General features: G+C 36.5%; 1 protein-coding gene and 2 long non-coding RNA genes across 3 annotated transcripts in view; 2 read left to right on the top strand and 1 right to left on the bottom strand.

The window, feature by feature from the left end:
- Positions 1–18807, top strand: part of LOC149499796 (uncharacterized) — a 588308-nt gene that overhangs the window by 119884 nt on the left and 449617 nt on the right. The gene's annotated exons all lie outside the window — the stretch shown is intronic.
- The window catches only part of Octalpha2R (alpha2-adrenergic-like octopamine receptor), a 448087-nt gene that overhangs the window by 86439 nt on the left and 342841 nt on the right, over positions 1–18807 (bottom strand). The gene's annotated exons all lie outside the window — the stretch shown is intronic.
- On the top strand, positions 12549–15087 carry LOC149499798 (uncharacterized). The gene is made up of 4 exons (XR_016325473.1): positions 12549–12651; positions 12828–12899; positions 13359–13479; positions 13571–15087. It is a non-coding gene; the product is annotated as an uncharacterized LOC149499798 (long non-coding RNA).

Here is an 18807-nt window from a genome sequence, read left to right as displayed (position 1 = left end):
GACTCAGTGGCCGAAGATGGTAAATTCCAGGATCGTAGATGGTAAGTAGGGGCTTATAATATACCCGACCACTAGCCAACTACTACCTTCCAAATTATGAGAACGTTAATTTACCGCATGCATGACAAATTAAATGACCTTAAGCCGTTTATTTCTTCCTGTGCTACGGCTGAGAAAACCACACCACGTGCACATACAGATCCCGAAAAGATATTTTCCAATAATACTAATAGTCAGTGATAATCAAAATTGGGCTTCGTATTTTAAATCTGTGTTACTCGTGCTACCATCAAATCGAATGATGGGCAGCCCTACAAATTCTGCAGGAAAGACGTTCCTTAAAAGGGGTTTTTAACGACCATTTGCTTTTAGCTGTGACGGGACAACAACAAAAAACAACAATACTCGTCAGTGCCCGCTTATGTTACGGTTTTTTTCCAGGAATTTTCGGAGAATCTTTCAGTTTTCCACGGGTATCTATCACTTTTATTGGCTATACTCACTACTACGGTTGGGCTTTGCATTAATAAGTCGATTATATCGAGGTCAGTGGGATCTTTTGATACTAGTTCCAGCTGAATATAGCGTCATTATGTCTCATTAGATATGTACCTCACAGCGCAAATAGTCTTCTGATAGTCGGAACGTGGAATAAATCACGTCATTTCGTATCCTCCCGATCCACTAACGGCATTTTTAAGTACCCCAAGCACCGGTCATCGTTCTCGTCGAAATCGTCACTTGCGATGAAGGGCTCAGCGAGTAAATTAACCCACAGACACAGTCAACTGAGTTTCTAGCCGGATCTTCTCAGTGGGTTGCGTTTCCGATCCGGTGATAGACTCTGCAAAGCACTGCTCTTGCTAGGGCCAGTGTTAGCAACATCACTAGGTTAGAGCACCGTTAGCTCACCCACTCGTTCGGAGAATCTAGTATGACCGCTTGAGGTCACTAGAATAGGTAGGAAAAAAGTGGAACAGTTTTGATTAGGGTTCGGAATTGTGCTTCATACAGCAACAGTACAGATCAAATTGTTGGTTAGTGTTCAGTAACACAGACCTACTTCTTCCATCAAACCACAGTTATGTTTGATGTACTTGCTAATTAAAGAAATTTTGCAAATTGTGTTGAGATGTACGTTTTTTTTTTGCTGAGAGTGTATACATAGTCTGGCCATAAATACTGTTACAATTAATTAAAAATAAACAAAATATTACATTTGAATTTGGAATCTGTCATTTTTATATGATTGCTCATTGAGTTTTCTCATTTTGGCGCCAATACATTGTACAATATTTTGGGATATTAAAATGGAGTGGGGTGATAAAGAGAACCGAATCGCTGTGATTGCATTACAAAAAGTAGGTATGGAGCCAAATGCAATTTTTAAAACTCTCCATACGCTTGGTATTAGTAAAATGTTTGTGTACCGGGCTATTAATATGTGCAACGAGACCTCCTCTGTTTGTGACAGAAAAAGATTTGGCCGTCCACGTAGTGTTCGTACGAAAAAGGTGGTCAAAGCAGTAAGGGAAAGAATTCGAAGAAATCCTGTCCGAAAGCAAAAGATTTTATCTCGGGAGATGAAGATAGCACCTAGAACCATGTCGCGTATTTTAAAAGATGACTTAGGACTTGCAGCCTATAACAGACGCACTGGTCATTTCTTAACTGATAATTTAAAAGAGAATAGGGTAGTAAAATCGAAACAACTACTAAAGCGGTACGCAAAGGGAGGTCATAGAAAAATTTTGTTTACGGATGAGAATTTTTTTACAATTGAGCAACATTTTAACAAACAAAATGACAGGCAGTGAAAAATTTTCCCATGTAAAGAGTGCGTACTTCTATTGATAACTGGCCTCAACGCTTAAAGGACTGTATTGCAGCCAATGGAGACCACTTTGAATAAGCTTTTCATACTTTAAATTGTTTTATATTTATGTATTAGACTAACACACTGTAAAAGTAATAAATGTTATTTGCAATAGAATTTTTTTTTCCTTTGAAACAGTATTTATGGCCAGACTAAGTATATCCTGGCTGGCGTTAAGTAGACTCCTTGAAACATGAGTTCTAGCTCTCAGTTCTATAGTAAAATAGTGCCCCAATCTTCAAACTTGAGTTCATTACTGCTTTTCTGCAGATATGTATAGTGGTACCAATTCGCTCATAAGACGCCCAAACCAGCAACATTTGTCAAGATGAAAACTTCAAAGCACCAGTGAGACTCATCTGAAATTTTGATCCAATCTACGTTATATACGAGAATCACTAGAGGTTATCGTCCATACAAGCTCTGGTCTGCAAGAAAATACAATTTTCAAAAGACATCCGAAGAGAGAAACTAGTGCAAAACTTATAATACCTAACCCAATGGAATAAAATCGAAACAAATACAATTCCAGTGAACACGAGAACTGATGTCAACAGAAAGTTCCCGCCGACAACGTTCGACTCTCATAACTTCGGTCGCGAGAAACAAAGTGTTTCACGACGACAATGCGGACGGTGGGGAGATGGTCTGAGCTCTAAGAGATTAGCGATTTTACATTCAGCTCAGAGCACAAGAACAAGTCCTTTTACAACTGTCTTTTACACCTCAGAATACTCTTTCTCGGTAGCATTCTGTTTAATCTCCTAGTACTCAGTTCTAATATTAACCTAGTTCTAATATTCACGAGCGATAGTAAGGCCATTTGTTTGACTGCCAGTAATAGAAAAAAGACATTCCCATAACTCAACTAGCGCATATGTTCGCGGTCGTGACGGTTTATTGGTCTCCTAAAGTAGGTAAAAAAAATGGCCAGCAGAGTCTATCGAGAAACTTGTTGTTCAGGGTAGGGTCAATGGTAAGAGATCTCGTGGACGAATCCCCATGCGCTGGACTGATCAGGTGAAAGACCATACTGAAACCTCATTTAACGAGTGCTTGCGCCAGTCCTCGGTTCGCAAACTATGAAAAACATCTGTCAAGGCTTTAATAAGCAAGAATTCCACATGACCACGACTGCTCTGCTAAGAGTAACCGACTATGATGAGGAAAGTAGGTATTACCTAACATAGCGTTGCGATAAAAACAGTAGTGCCACTGTTATCTATAATATTTTTAGTTGTATCACTGGCACTAATAAGTTTTTATTATTTTCTAGGGCGACTCGTGGTCATCTTAAGTGTACATCACGAGATGAATAGATAAGTTTTTATTTAAGACAGAGGTATTGCTTGGAAAGCCAAGCTTACGAGCTTGAACGAGCCAGGCCGATTTTAGGCAAGAAAGGTGGAGTTTGGCATGGGACTATAATAGCTTTGTGAGCTCTTGAGATCGCGGTCCACGAAAAGATTTGACGAGAACCTCAACTAATGTTATGGGCTAAGTGCCACGTTGTACTTCGTCGATTTCAATGATCGCGTCCAATCTAAAAGCGAATTGCAGTGCCAAATTTATTTAGCAATTTGTTGTGAACCTCGTATGGATCAAACTATCGGCGAACGCGTCTAAAACAACCAAAGTTGTGAGTGTAGTGTATATAAGTTACTTGCGGTGTATGTAAAGGATTTATTGTTATGTATTTTTGGGTAATTTCTCGTTAGTAAGTGGCCGTATATCTTAAACATTGAGAACATTGTTGAATTGAAATATTATGGTGCTAAGTGTCCTTTTATTGAAGGGTTGATACTTAAGCCCGCAGATGTCACAACACAGATACTTCGGACATCTTTTCTATCAGCCCACAGACGTCCACTGCTGTATATAGGCCTCCCTCAAGCCTCGCCACAACGATCAGTTGTGCGCTGCTTGCATCCAGCGGATCCCCGCGAACCTCAATAGTTTGTCGATCGCCATCTTGTAGAAGGCCTACCCACGCTACGTCTTCCGGTACGCGGAAGTTCATTAGCAAAGTTTTGTAATTAAAAAATAAAACTTTCTCACGTATAACGAGTGTGTAGTCGTGAACATGACCGACACGTATTCTTGTAGCGAATTGATACATACTAGTGGTCTCCCGGTAGTAAAAATTCGACAATAATTAATTGAGATTATAAGTTTGTACACTATTATGATTCTATTGTCAAAGACTATTTATTATACCTCTATAATCACAGGTTTCGCAAAGATAAACAATGTTGAATCTATTCTCAATTTGACCACAGACTATAAGCAAAAAGTTTACCAATAGTATGATGCGTGTGTGTGTGTCAAATACATGGTAGTGTGTGTAATGTTTTTTTTTATTTATTTGATGTATTTTTTATGCATAATTAAAAAAAATATTAACATTCTGCACTCCTTCTTTACATTATCTATAAGTTTGGGAAAATTCATACTCCTTCGTCCGCGCAATTTTCGTAAAAAGGGGTACAAATTTTTTGCTTCACTTATCAATATTATATGGATAACCGCGGATCTCTTCCGCCTTGAACCGCGACCACGTCAGCGGAAGAACCTAATTCCTTAACACGGTCCGAACTTTATTCGTTAAAGTTTCTCGAGGAGCCGTCAGCACCACCGCTTCGGCGCCGAGTTCTTTATCTCTCGAGCTAATGTTGCCAAGGTATCTATAGCCCTGGGCATCAGTCTGCCGTATTCTAAGCCCTAGGTTTTAGTGCGAGCGATTATCCGAAAAACGTAGAAGGAACTATGAATTTAAGTCGTCGCGGCCTAAAGGATAAGACGTCCGGTGCATTCGTGTTGAGCGATGCAACGGTGTTCGAATCCGTGTTCAAGTCCGTGTCCGGAGTTCGTGTCCAACCTCCTGTTAATCGGCTATTGATCTAGTCTCTATTGAATGGAAGGCGGCATATGCGTTTTGGATATAATTCGGTCATTTTTGATCTCCATCGAGCGGGTCACGTGCTTTATAGGCAATAAGCACTGAGTTGTGGCATCTGACGTATAAGATTATTATAAGATGAAATTATAATTTTGCGGGTTTGATTTTTATTACACGATGTTATTCCTTCACAGTGGAAGTCAATCGTGAACATTTGTTGATTACGTATTTCATTAGAAAAATTGGTACCCGCCAGCGGGATTCGAACACCGTTGCATCGCTCAACACGAATGCACCGGACGTCGTATCCCTTAGACCACGACGACTTCACGTATTTCAAGTGTTGGATCTTAAGTATAAAACCTCAAAACATTAAGGCCGCAGTGTCACTAATGTTTTTGTGTGTGAAACTAATTAAAAAGTATAAAGTTTAACTGAGATGCCGTCAAAAGCACCCTTTACTTCCTCTGTTTGTGTAGACAAGGTAGATAATGCCTTAGGCACTTTGGGCGGTGTTCTAAATTAGCGTTTCGAAAAATACGATAGCGTATTTTCCAAATGATTAAATGTCATTTTTAAAATACTGATTGATCGACTAGGTGGTGTAAGTAGGTAGCTTCCCTGGCTATTGTGCCGAGGGTCGTGGGTTCGATTCTCACATCGGGCGAACATTCGTGTGATTAACAGTTTTGTTTGCTCTTTGTCAGGGTATTAATTATCTATATATCGACGCTTGAAAGGCAAACGTGACTAAGCGACAATGCGTGAACTTTACAGTAGCCTAATTTAAAGTTGAAATACCTGAAAACAAAATTTATTTTAACGAATCTAGCTGTAGTAGAATCTAGCTAGTAGCTGTAGGATTGAAATGGTTTTAATAGACCTAGAAATATATATTTTTTGCGCATCGAATATGGTTATTATAGCCTATCATTTATGTATAAAGCAGTTATTGTCGCTTAGTCACGTCTGCCTTTCAAGCGTCGATATTATGTATATAGATAAACGTCTATAAGTATGTATGTCAGTCCCTGATACTCATAACACAAAGAATCTTAATTTGGGGCCAGATGACCATACGTGATTTGTTGCCAGTTATTAAAAAAATATATTTTTCTTAATCATTAATTCTTAGGTAAAACATTTCGATATTAGCATCAACAAGCTACTTCCAGAATGTTTTTTATTGCAAATTTTTTAAAGGAATTTTATGACCTGGTAACTAAAACTTTTAGGTTATGTCTTATTTTAATTTATATTCTTATTTTTATGAAAAATAATAATAGGGAGTGAATGAAATGAAATGAAATGAAATGAGATGAAATGACATGGGATGAAATATAATCTCGAGTAAATAAGTATATAGAGTAGATCGAATCTTAAATAAAAATTGGCACTCTTTTCAGTAGCAAATAAAATGAATTGTGTATAATAAGTTTGGAATTAAATTTCATCAATAAAAATTACTGCTGCAAACGCAATGGCGTACATCGGAACGGCACATTAAGACTGAAATTTTGATTATTTGCGAGCAGAATGTTAAGACAATGTTTAAGTGAAATTCGGATGTTAAAAGTTAAAATGTTCCGAATTAAATATTTTATAGAACAAGTTCTTTGAAGACAGGTTAGGAATAACGGTAATCTAAATATTATAATACTTTTAATACAAAGTTTATATACTCGGTCCGTTGTTCTTTCTAACGGGTCCGTAAAATTTTTAGGCCTTCAATTTAAGAGGTACTTATAATAACGAAAACTTATGGAACGAAGTTCCTTATGGGACGATGCGGAGGGGTACCCTAACCGAGAAAAAGGTCCGTAACGTAAGATTTTTATTAGTAATGCACACAGTGTACGACTTAACTTTGTAATAACGTACAAAAAATTACATATTTTTATTATATTATATTATAAAAAATAAATCATTGTGAATAAAATAAAGCTGATAACTTTGTACAGTAATTTTTTTAATTAATTTTTATCAATAAAAAAATCATAGTAAAAATGTATACCCGAATAATTATTTTCGTTATACCTCGAATAGAACTTAAAATTAATATTTTTATAATAAGTAACTTCGTTCTTATCCGCTATCCCACGACACGCTCATCATCATCAACAGCCCACAGTCGTCCACTGCTGGACATAGGCCTTTCCCGATCCACACCACTGAGCCCGGTCTACGGCTCTCCTCATCCACTTCTTGCCGGCCACCGTGCGGAGGTCATCGCACCACCTAGCCAGGGGGCGTCCCACGTTACGTCTTCCGCCGCGCGGTCTCCACTCGTGATAACACGATACTGGTTGGTGGTAGGACCTCTTGTGAGTCCGCTCGGGTTGGTATCATCATCCTGCTAATTTTTGCCGTGAAGCAGTAATGCGTTTCAGTTTGAAGGGTGGGGCAGCTGTTGTAACTATACTTGAGACCTTAGAGCTTATATCTCAAGGTGGGTGGCGCATTTACGTCGTAGATGTCTATGGGCTCCAGTAACTACTTAACACCAGGTGGGCTGTGAGCTCGTTAAAGCAATCAAGCATTAAAGCAATATAAAAATAAAACCCTATATAAATAAGAATAAAACTTAGCATTTATTCCACGTGGAGAATAATATTTTTTTCACTGTCAGAGTCTGTTCTATAAACTAGCAATCGATTAATATATCCGTCGATACGTAAATTGGTGGTCACTGGAAAGGTCGAGGGCAAAGCGACCAAGAGGCAGGAGCTCGACCCGTTGAACGGACCAGATTCGTGCAGCCCTTGATACAACAGTGCACGATGCTCTGCACTCAGCTGCAGATAGGAACAGATGGCGGTGCATTATAAAAAACAAACTGTTTCAAGACCATGACCACGACTCTCAGTAATGAGGAAACCGACGCAAGGAGGAAGACGATACCTAAAATCAAGCATAAAGGAAATAAGCTATGGTATTTATCCTAGCAGATATACTGAGCGTTACCCGAGCCATATACATTCAATTTGCAATTTGCAAAATTTTCTGAAAGGATTTAAGTGAAATCTACACGAAGATATTTATCACAGTATGTGTGACATGATCATGACATAAACGACATGATGAGATTACGTAATTATTACATTAAATTTAATCTGTATCTCCGAGCACACATAAACTCTTAAAACCAGGTGAGGGAAAATGAATTGAACACAACCACTATTCTCATACATCATTCGTATCCCAGCTCGTAAAAGACGCTATCACACCCCCGGGAGAAATGCTAACCTACCCCAGAATTACGTAAGGGTTGGAATGAATCCACCGCGATCCTTACTTATTTTGTTGGAAATAAATTATTCAAATTCAACTAACAGTTTGGTCCTCGGTGATTCAAGGATACGTTTAAGATAGCTCTTATTCTATCATCGAGACGAGGTCCTTCTTCAAGCGAGGCTTGTGGAGAGTACTTAACGGTAGGCAGCGGCTTGGCTCTGCCCCAAGCATTACTGAAATCCATGGTCGACGGTAACCACTGATGAACTGATGGTAAGTGTGGCGGGTAGCCATCATACAACGCAAGATAATTGACAGATGCCTGAATCTCGCTTACGACATTTTCAAGATAAGCTTGCATATATACAAGTTCCGAACAACAACATTCGGACCGTCGGTCTACCGAGCAATATCACCCGCTCGGTGGAAGATCTTCCCTTTGTCGTTTAAGCCTCTCCAAAGTAAGTGGTTAGCATAAACTCATCTGCCTACAAGGGCAATAAGAAAAAACCGGGATAATTTTGCTTTAGATGACGCTGTCTTGACAAACAGTCTATGGACTAGCAAATTTAACACTGAAGGATTATTATCGCGTATAAGAATAAAATCCGAAAAGTACTTCCGCGCTGAAACTAAAGGTAGGACGTCTTGTGAGATAGCTACAAGCTTTTCGGATTTTTCTACTGTATAATGGAGTATGTTAAGTTATAGAGCTAGTGAGTCTCCAACCATAGTAAACAATAATAGTAAACAGGATTGTTTAACTAATTTGGTGCAACATAAAACTGGCACAAGGTCAATGTCCAAAGGTTAAAAAAAAAGAAGAAAATATTTGAGAAAAAAAAAAAAAAAGCCCGCTGAGTTTGTTTTGCCGGTTCTTCTCAGGACCGTGGCTTTTTTTGGAACCGGTGGTAGAGTTAACATTGTTATTTATATTTTGGCATTCAACAAGTGTGTTATACTGACATCTAAGTTGAAATAAATGATTTTGAATTTGAATTTGAATTTGGTAAATTTGAAATACCCATGGTACAAAATTACTATGGAGATAGAACGTTAATAAAACGAGTTCCACACTTACTCGATAGTTTACCCGAGAACATAAGACTTGAGTCTTGCTAAATTTAAAAGTTTAATAAATAAAAAAAACACTTGTTGAATACGTTGTAACAATTTACGTAAATTAATTGTATTAATTTATAACCTAATTTAATATTTTATAAGCTCTGTAATATTATATAAAGCGAGTTATCTGCAGTCAAACTGCGTAAGCAGTTTTGCGGGGCATGCTGTAAATGAAAGTGTAACTTTTTATGAATAAATATATTACATACATACGTACATACAACTACAAGCTTCTTGGTGGGCTGCAAGAAAAAAGTCTCTTTCCTACAAAAGCAATACCTACCATTTAAAAAGGAGCTTGCTTCTTTACTTTGAAGAATTACAGAATCATATCTATTTTTATTTTTATTGCTTAGATTGTTGGACGAGCTCTCAGCCCACCTGTTATTAAGTGGTTACTGGAGCCCATAGACATTTAGAACGTAAATGCGCCACCCACCTTGAGATATAAGTTCTAAGGTCTCAGTATAGTTACAACGGCTGCCCCACCCTTCAAGCCGAAACGCATTACTGCTTCACGTGCGAGTTTCGTCTTCTTGTATGCCCTGTATGCTAAACAAGAACCACATACTCACATAATATACTCCGTTTGTTTTTCCGGAGAAATGAAACTGCGGACCCATTCTTCGAGGTCAGTTACAATACGGCTCAGTCATTCAGATGTAATCGCTATCTAAAGATAAAAAAAAACCACCCTCCGTTTTCTTATATTTTGCTACAAACAATATTTTAATAAAACATCACGAAAGGTACCGAGAAAACATCTGTTGGACAACAAAAGCTGAAACGCTAACACAAAACGAGTCACCGATCACTTTAAGAACACCTCTTTTTTGTGCTGCCTCAAGATATCGCCTGGATTTAGGTCTAGACGGAATCAGGATTAAAAATAAAGGTGAATGAATATTGAATTTAGGTTTTATGGGCTTAGATCGGACAGGAGTTCGTGTCCAACCTCCTGTTAGGCGGTTATTGATCTAGACTCTATTGAGTGGAAGGTAGCATGTGCGTTTTGGATATACTCCGGTCATTTTTGATCTCCATCGAGCGGGTCAGGTGCTTTATAGGCACACTGAGTTGTGGCATCTGACGTACAAGATTCTACAAGTCGTCGTGGCCTAAAGGATAAGACGTCCAGTGCATACGTGTTGAGCGATGCACCGGTGTTCGAATCTCAGGCGGGTATCAATTTTTCTAATGAAATACGTACTCAACAATTGTTCGCGATTGATTTCCACGGCGAAGGAATAAAGTCGTGTAATAAAAATGAATCAAAATTATAATTTGCGTAATTACTGATGGTAGGACCTCATGTGAGTCTGCACGAGTAGGTACTACAGCCCTGCCTATTTTTGCCGTGAAGCAGTAATGCGTTTCGGTTTGAAGGCAGCCGTTGTAACTATACTTGAGACCCTAGAACTTATATCTGAAGGTGGGTGGCGCATTTACGTTGTAGATGTCTATGGGCTCTAATAACCACTTAACACCAGGTGGGCTGTGAGCTCGTCCACCCATCTAAGCAATAAAAAAGTCCCTTCAATGCCAGTAAGTACTAATTAGCTTCGATGACAAACGTTCATACAGATCACTCATAATCAGTAGCTACCGTTGCTTACGGATATTGCCAGACGAGAACGGCTACAGATAATCTTTAAAAATCGCGTTTGAAAAGGGACATGTCATACGCCCAAATGGGCAACCCTTTAACCGAAGCAAACCTTTAATCTCCCACCGTGAAACGATCTTAATAATATAATCCTGGCCAACGATCCGTCACACGTGTCTCTGTACTTGAATTTATTATTTTAATCATTTCTAACTGGATCGCTTTATGCAAAAAATAAACAAAACTTCTTTAGTAAACTTTACGAGTACATGCATGAGTAGTCGCATGTATGTTTGCACGGATGTTTGCACAAGTCGGGTTCAATGCTATATTATATTTAAGCTCTAGCAGGTAGGGTGCTGATAGTATAAATGGTCTGGACTAACACATACCAAGCAACTAAGAAGAGAGTATAACGGAAATGGTGGTTTCAGCTCAAGCAACTGCTCAAACTAACCCTTATGGAGTTTACGATGCAAAATAAAGTGTGAACCAAATTTATCTACAGATACGTAGAAATTAAAACTTCTTATAAAAAGATTAGACATAAAAAATAATTAATAAAATATATGTCGGAGACGGTCATTAGTTTGGTAGCTAAACGAAACGCAACACGATTCCAGAGAGATGGCAGCACGATTGCGGTACTGTCGGAACTCTGCTAACTTCGTGCTACGACAGAGCCTAGCCGATGGAGGCGCGTAGACGCCATCACACTCAGGGGGGTGCAACTCCCATACAAAGGAAAAGAACATTCAACTAGCGTCATCTTTAGGAACCGGCGAGGTCATTTTTGAAACGTTTTGGCCTTAATGAACTAATAAACTCACTAGATGGCAGATACGAGTTCTGACTCAATAAAAAATGTTAGCGTACTTTGAAGCAGTGCTTCCACTTTTAGGGAATTCTCCCTTTTTTAGGGAAAAATAGCTGATATTTTGGATGATAAAGACAATTTAAAAAATACCAGGATTTAGGATATTTCGGGGTAAAAAGCAAAGCCTATACTAGTAACTGTTGTGGATTTTAAAATAAACGATAATTAAAGTAAAACAATGAACATTTTATTTTATGGAGAGAATGACATTAAGTTGAGTTGACAAGTAAAAGAATAAAACAGAGTTGTGTATAAAAACTATAAAGAAGGTTTGATTCAACAGTAACCCTCTAGTAAAGTAAATCATAGATTAAGCCACTGCTTTTTTCTTAGGGATTCCCCAGAATCCCAATAAGGATAATCCGCCAAATTTTTATTTACCTATTTTCGTTGATGTCACCAGAACTTACTCGTATTGTAATATACAGGTACTTCATGTACCATGAAAGATTATCATGGTAATTTCATTTACGAAAACCTTGTAATTGTCATTTCACTTTTGCTAGCAGTTCCTTCTTCAAAGAATGAGGTGGAAAGATTATTCAGTATTCTCAAATGTAAAAACTGACAAAAGAAACAGGCTTTCTAATGAAACCCTGAACGGCTTGCTTCATAGAAAGTTCCCAACTTTGCCAGCAAACAATTGCTCAATTTTAGAACCGAACAGTGTTAGGTTGCGTGCAGCAAAAGAATATAAAAGCAATGCGTCGACTTCCTTGAAAATTCTAATCCTATAGATCTATGATCTTCTGGGGGCGTTTATATTATATATACCTACATTAAATAATATACTGTGGTTTATTTTCTGTATTTTATTTATGCTTTCTATATAAAGGATTTATGAAAGTTGTTTAGGAAATTTTAGGGATAAATTCAAAAGAAACTAGGGTAAAATGTGGTAAAAAAAACGTAAGTGGAAACACTGCTTTGAAGTTTTCAAAATTCCAGGGCCGTAAAACAATCTCAAAAAAAAAAAAAGTTTTCAAAATGTCGTAACGCTTTAATTTTTTAAATCGTTTTTTTTTGGTCTTGGTGTGAGTTATTTTACGTTGTAGTATTAATTTAGAGCAACTTTTAGCTTTATGAGAATATTAGACGATTAGACATTGAGAAACTCTGTTTTGAATTCTCTTTAGACATAACTTGGCTCCAATACTTTTTTCTTCGTTAGCGTTTCGTAAGCCTGTGTAACTATTTTCATTTCTTACAGAAAGTTTATTATTAAAAATAAGCATGCCTCGAAGATCGAAAATGAAATGCTATTTCGGATGCCTTGATAACGGTGAGTTTACACTATTTTCCCGGTATATTATTTGCTAACAGAATTATTTTATATAAATATTATTCATAATATAATTAAATGAATTAGCACCAACTAATGGTCCTTCCTATTTCTGCTGCCTAGCTATCATATATGTTAAGTTTTGATCAAAACAGTCTGTATTAAGTCTCGTACTATCACACACACACCTCAGATAATAAAATTGTCTCGAGTGGGTGGAAGTATTTATGTTTTGCAACTCAGCGTATTATATGCTTATTGTCAAGTGGGCCCGAACTAGTTTTTTTTTAGTCATGCTTTCCTGTTTAAATAAAATACAGCACAATTGATCTCACATCCAAAGTTAGATGATGGCATTCACGTTTTGTTTCCTGGTGTTTGATAACCAAGTTACACCAAGTGGCCTGTGACCACGTTCATCCTTCTACCCAATATAAAATAATGTTTTTATTTTTGTAGACAAAGGTTTGATAATGACAAAATTTTATGGAAAAATTATAAGGAGCACTAAAATGTCTGAAACATGAAAAGATTGATGCACTATATTTGAACCAGAACATGTTATGTAATATATTAATTTGTAAGTATGATTACATTAACACTAAATTTTTCATGGTCGTATTTTTTCAATATTTGTTACATACTTAAGATATGTTGTTTCTCCGTTTCAGAAGAGAAACTGATTCAGCAAGGAACGTGAACTCTCAAGGATCTTAATTTTTTTTAAATATGTTTATAATTTATAAATTAATAATTGAAATAGTTCATAAGAACTAGATTGATGCCAATTTTGTTTTAAAATAGGTTGTTTAGTTCTTATAGTTATAGTATTATGTTTGAATAGTTGTAATTAGTAAGTTAGTAATATATGAAAATACTGATATAAATTTTTGTAAATAACCTTTTGTACATTCTACGAGAAGATGATCTTAATTAATGATCAAAAGTCAGCAGTCTTCAAAAGCATTATTTGCAATTATTTAGATTAACTGTGGAATATATTTGCTAAGTTGTCTTTTCTGTATGAGCAGATATAAATGAAAATGCCCAAACATGATTATGTTTCTTACATTTTCATTATGTGAAATCAATATGCTTGTGACTGAGTATATTAATAATTTATTAAAACTTAAGTGATAGACAGCAACCCCTATGGCACTGCTGAAGTTTATAAGCACTGGTGACCACTTATCATGAGCCGGGTTGCGTGCTCGTCTGCTGTTGAGTGCAATAAAAATTTTCGAAACCCTTTATTATTTAGATGTAATATTAATGTACATTTAATTTGGATTAAAAGATAAATTTACATTTTATGTTTGCATGTGTATGTTTATAATTGCATATATTGCATGTAACGAACATCAGTTTCTTTTGTAACAAAATGCAAACTAATGGTTTGTAATGAATGTAATTAACTTTAAGATGATTTTCTTTCAATCTGCTGTTTGTTTCATCTAGTATTACCAAAGCTAAAGCATCAGAAACGTCAGAATAGAAATAATTTAGATAGGGAATAAAAGTATAACTATTGTAATCATGTCTAAGATTACTATAAGCGTCATTAAGTACAAACTATCAATATTTAAGAGTACTTTAAATCATCATTACATTTTTTAAACATTTTTTGTTTTTTTTGTTTTTCAAATCATGCAACAAAACGTTTGTGTAGAACAAAATGTCACATGTTATGAACATGATTGTGGGTTAATCGTTTCTTAAATTTCTAAATGTTTATAAGAATGCTAAGAATAATTTAGTATTCACTTTAGTGTGTGTATTATCTCTACAATGCTAGTTTAAATGACAATTATTGTATGACGAAGCATAGGTAGTGTTTATAGATGTAATATTTTCATACAAGGTCATGATCTGTCACGATCAACTTTAAGCAAGAACTGCTATAGTTAAGAAACAAATTTATTAAATTTAATTCAAATTGTCTACTATGTTTGTAATGGAAAGCTGACATGTTTATATTTCGCACAAATGACTTAATTGACATTGAATGATTTGATTATCTAGACTTAATTAACTTTTAGATAACTTTCGATTTAATGTTAATAAGTACGCTAGTAGGATTAATCTAGAGGAGTTATTGTTATTCGAAATTTTATACAATTGTACGTTCATACAATCTTTTAACAGAAAATTGTTTGTAATATAGGGAAATTAAATAGCTTACAGAGAATTACAGCTTTTTATTTTAAAAAACTGTTTTCTCTCTGTATGAAAAGATCTTATCGATTAGAATGCTGAACACAATCAAACATTCCTTAATATCTCATAAGTACTACCGGGAATTTCAGCGATTCTAAACGATAAGATTTTTTCATAAAGAGAGTTATTAAAAATATTAAAATTACTAAAAAAGCCACCTGGTGGGGGGTAGGGAGACTAATAATCGACCGTAGCGACGCCTGCTGGACCGGGCTTTAACTAAAGCAAAAATAAAAATGAGAGTTGCGCATCTATCTCTAATATATTAAGTGTATAATCTATGATCACACTTACCAACCAGCCTTCTTGAAGAGCGGTGCCTCCGTCCTAAAAACTGTCATTCGTTTTCGTTTGCTAACGTCAAGAGAAGATTTCTAAATTGTTCTAAGACAATAAACATGATTGGTGTACTCAATATTTCTCTTAGCTCGATCACCCTATTCGCCCCTATGATGTCTGACGTTAATAATTGTGGCTTCTCCGGCATATATTGAATCCCGTATAAAATCAGTTTCGTAATTATTAACTTAATCTTGTTTGACTCTCTCTTATATAACGCGATCACATTGTGACATATAGAAAATGAAATGAAAATTATATTTCAGAAACACATACAAAAAAATTTGGAGTTCATTGTTTGCAAACTAAGCTCTTTTCTTAAGGTGTAAAGTCTATTATAGTCTGATGGAAATATAATTGCTCCTTTATGTGTACTGTGAAGGACTAACATCTGTGACCTGTTGGGTAGCTGCCAAACCTGGTTTTGTTTAGTCATTCCAGAGACCTGGGCGGATGAAATTAAAAAGCTTATTTTTTTTTTAATCAGTAAGCTTATCATGAGTTCTTAAAACTCAATTTTTTTTATTGCTTATATGGGTGGACGAGCTCACAGTCCACCTGGTGTTAAGTGGTTACTGGAGCCCATAGACATTTACAGCGTCATGTCTACATGTAAATGTGCCACCCACCTTGAGATATAATATTGAGATATAATAAGTTCTAAGGTCTCAGTATAATTAGAGCGGCTGCCCCACCCTTCAAACCGCGACGCATTCCTGCTTCACTGCAGAAATAGGCAGGGTAATGGTACCTACCCGCGCGGATTCACAGGAGGTCCTACTACCAGTAATTACGCAAATTATAATTTTACGGGTTTGATTTTTATTACACGATGTTATTCCTTCACCGTGGAAGTCAATCGTGTGAACATTTGTTTAGTACGTATTTCATTAGAAAAATTGGTACCCGCCTGAGATTCGAACACCGGTGCATCGCTCAATACGAAAGCACCGGACGTATTATCCTTTAGGTCACGATGACTTCCAATTGGTTCAAATGTGTACGAGAAAAATCGGCATAACATAACCAAAATTGATAATTTTTCGCTTTTCCGCCCGAGCGTCCAATCATCATGCCGAGACAGTTTTTAATTAGAAATAATTCGACCTTTGTAGATTAATGCAGTAGGAATATCAAACGTTAGGCGGTTGGTTGACCGATCACTTGTGGCGAGGCTCAGAGAAGGCCTGTGTTTAGCGATGGACGTTTGAAAAATACACATAAGGTCGGTTAATATCAAGCGAGTGTAATATCAACCTAAGCGATTAAACCTACATAGGATTTTAGTGTTCATTTCCCAATCGATTAACCGCGCTGAATGTCCTTTGATGTGCGATTTAATTAAGGATTAATATAGAAATGTAATTTTGTATATTTTTAGAGCCTTTATACAGTGCCCGGCGATAAATATTGCACATCGACCGTGGGAAAGAGACAGTTAATTTTTGCTTCGTAGAGCGTTATATCTGTTGCACATTACCTAATTGACATTTAGTCTCCATAGATACCCGATCGTTGATGATTGATTGAATTAAGGATTAATACTGAAACTCGAAATGTGACTTTGTATATTTTTATAGCCTTTATAAAGTGCCCGGCGATAAATATTGCACATCGACCGTGGGAAAGAGACGGTTATTTTTTGCTTCGTAGAGCGTTATATCTGTTGCACATTACCTAATTGACATTTAGTCTCCATAGATACCCGATCGTTGATGTTTCGTCACACATAGGTAACGCTCTAAAACAAAATCAAAATTAGACGACTGTCTCTTTCTAACTATCGATGTGCAATATTTATTGCCTGGTACTGTAGATTGGTTGGCACGCGGCTTACCTATGGCGAGTGCTCATTGTCACTCAGCAATAGTCAGGCAATAATGTATTAGTTGAGTGAGATATTTAGTGATATTGAGTGATATCCTGACTTGATGCCTTGCATTATAAGATGTAGGGCCTAATCAACTTTACTGCAGTAATGTAATCCTCCTATAATATGGAAGATACGTTCCTACAAAGTTGCGTGATCTGTGAAACCATGTTATTTGAGACTAGAAGCCAGAACAAAATAGAGAGTATTTTTTCTGGAATAAAACATCTCAACTATGCCTGTATGTATTTTATTTATCTATTATACATAAAAAAATAGCAGTATTCTTTCGGTTATTCTCATTTATTATGTATTCATAGTGCATAATGTAATTTCCTAAATAATTTTAAACAAAAATCTCGTTATCATGTTATAGAGGTGTGCTCTGAGGAATTGTTCGAGATGATACCGTCATCTCGTTTTTACCATCGCACCGCCCGCCACTGGAGTAGAGTTCATCCATACTACCTGGAGCCACTAAATTCATCCACAGTCCGCTTCCAGAGGTCTTTTTAGCCACGTACCATCCGGCTATGGAATGAGCTTCCCCTCCACGGTGTTTCCCGAGCGCTATGACATGTCTTTCTTCAAACGAGAGTATTAAGCAGTAGGCAGCGGCTTGGCTCTGCCCCTGGCATTGCTGAGGTCCATGGACGACGGTAACAACTCACCATCAGGTGGGCCGTATGCTCATCTACCTACAAAGGCAATTAAAAAAAAAGAAGTACCGTGTTATATGATTATTATTTTCGTGTTAGAGCGAAACCGTGTTGTAAAGTATCGTGTTATAGGAGGATGACCTGTACTATAACTCAATTCAATGAACAATTCAAGATCTATAAGACAATAAACCTGTACAATATAAAGATATTAATAAAAAAAAAACCTACAAATTTAGTTCGTATTGTTCACATGCGACTCTGTTATTACAAATTTTCGTAGCACGTAGCGCAACGGTCTACGTGGCTACGGAAACACGTAGCACCGTCTACGTGTTAGATGATCTTAAGATTGTGCGCTGAGCTTCACGACTGCAATGCTGCAGGTGGTAGACAAAGACACCAGACAATGTCCGTTTGTGAGGTTGTAGATAATTATTTTTTATTCGTTATACTCATATCTCACTTGGGACGTGTATCGCTCAACTTTATAGTGCTTTTATTTCATTATATCAATTTTTTTTTTATTGGAACGAAGTTCCTTACGGGACGATGCGGAGGGGTACCCTAACCGGGAAAAAACGTCCGTAACGTAAGATTTTTATTATTGATGTATAGTCTTAGTATGATGGCTATACAGTTTCTAATGTATAGTCTACGTGATGACGGTTATTATTATTATTCATATAAATAGCTGTTTCCTTGTATATTATTATTATATATTTTTAATAAATCATTGTCAATAAAATAAAGTTGATGACATTGTAAAGAAGTTTTTTTTTTTTAATTTTTGTCAATAAAAAAATCATAATAAAAATGTATA

Source organism: Bombyx mandarina, chromosome 26 (assembly GCF_030267445.1).
Source record: "Bombyx mandarina strain Sakado chromosome 26, ASM3026744v2".
NCBI classification, from domain to species: domain Eukaryota; kingdom Metazoa; phylum Arthropoda; class Insecta; order Lepidoptera; family Bombycidae; genus Bombyx; species Bombyx mandarina.
The sequence above is the reverse complement of the archived record's forward strand: the minus strand, read 5'-3'. Positions and strand labels throughout refer to the sequence as shown.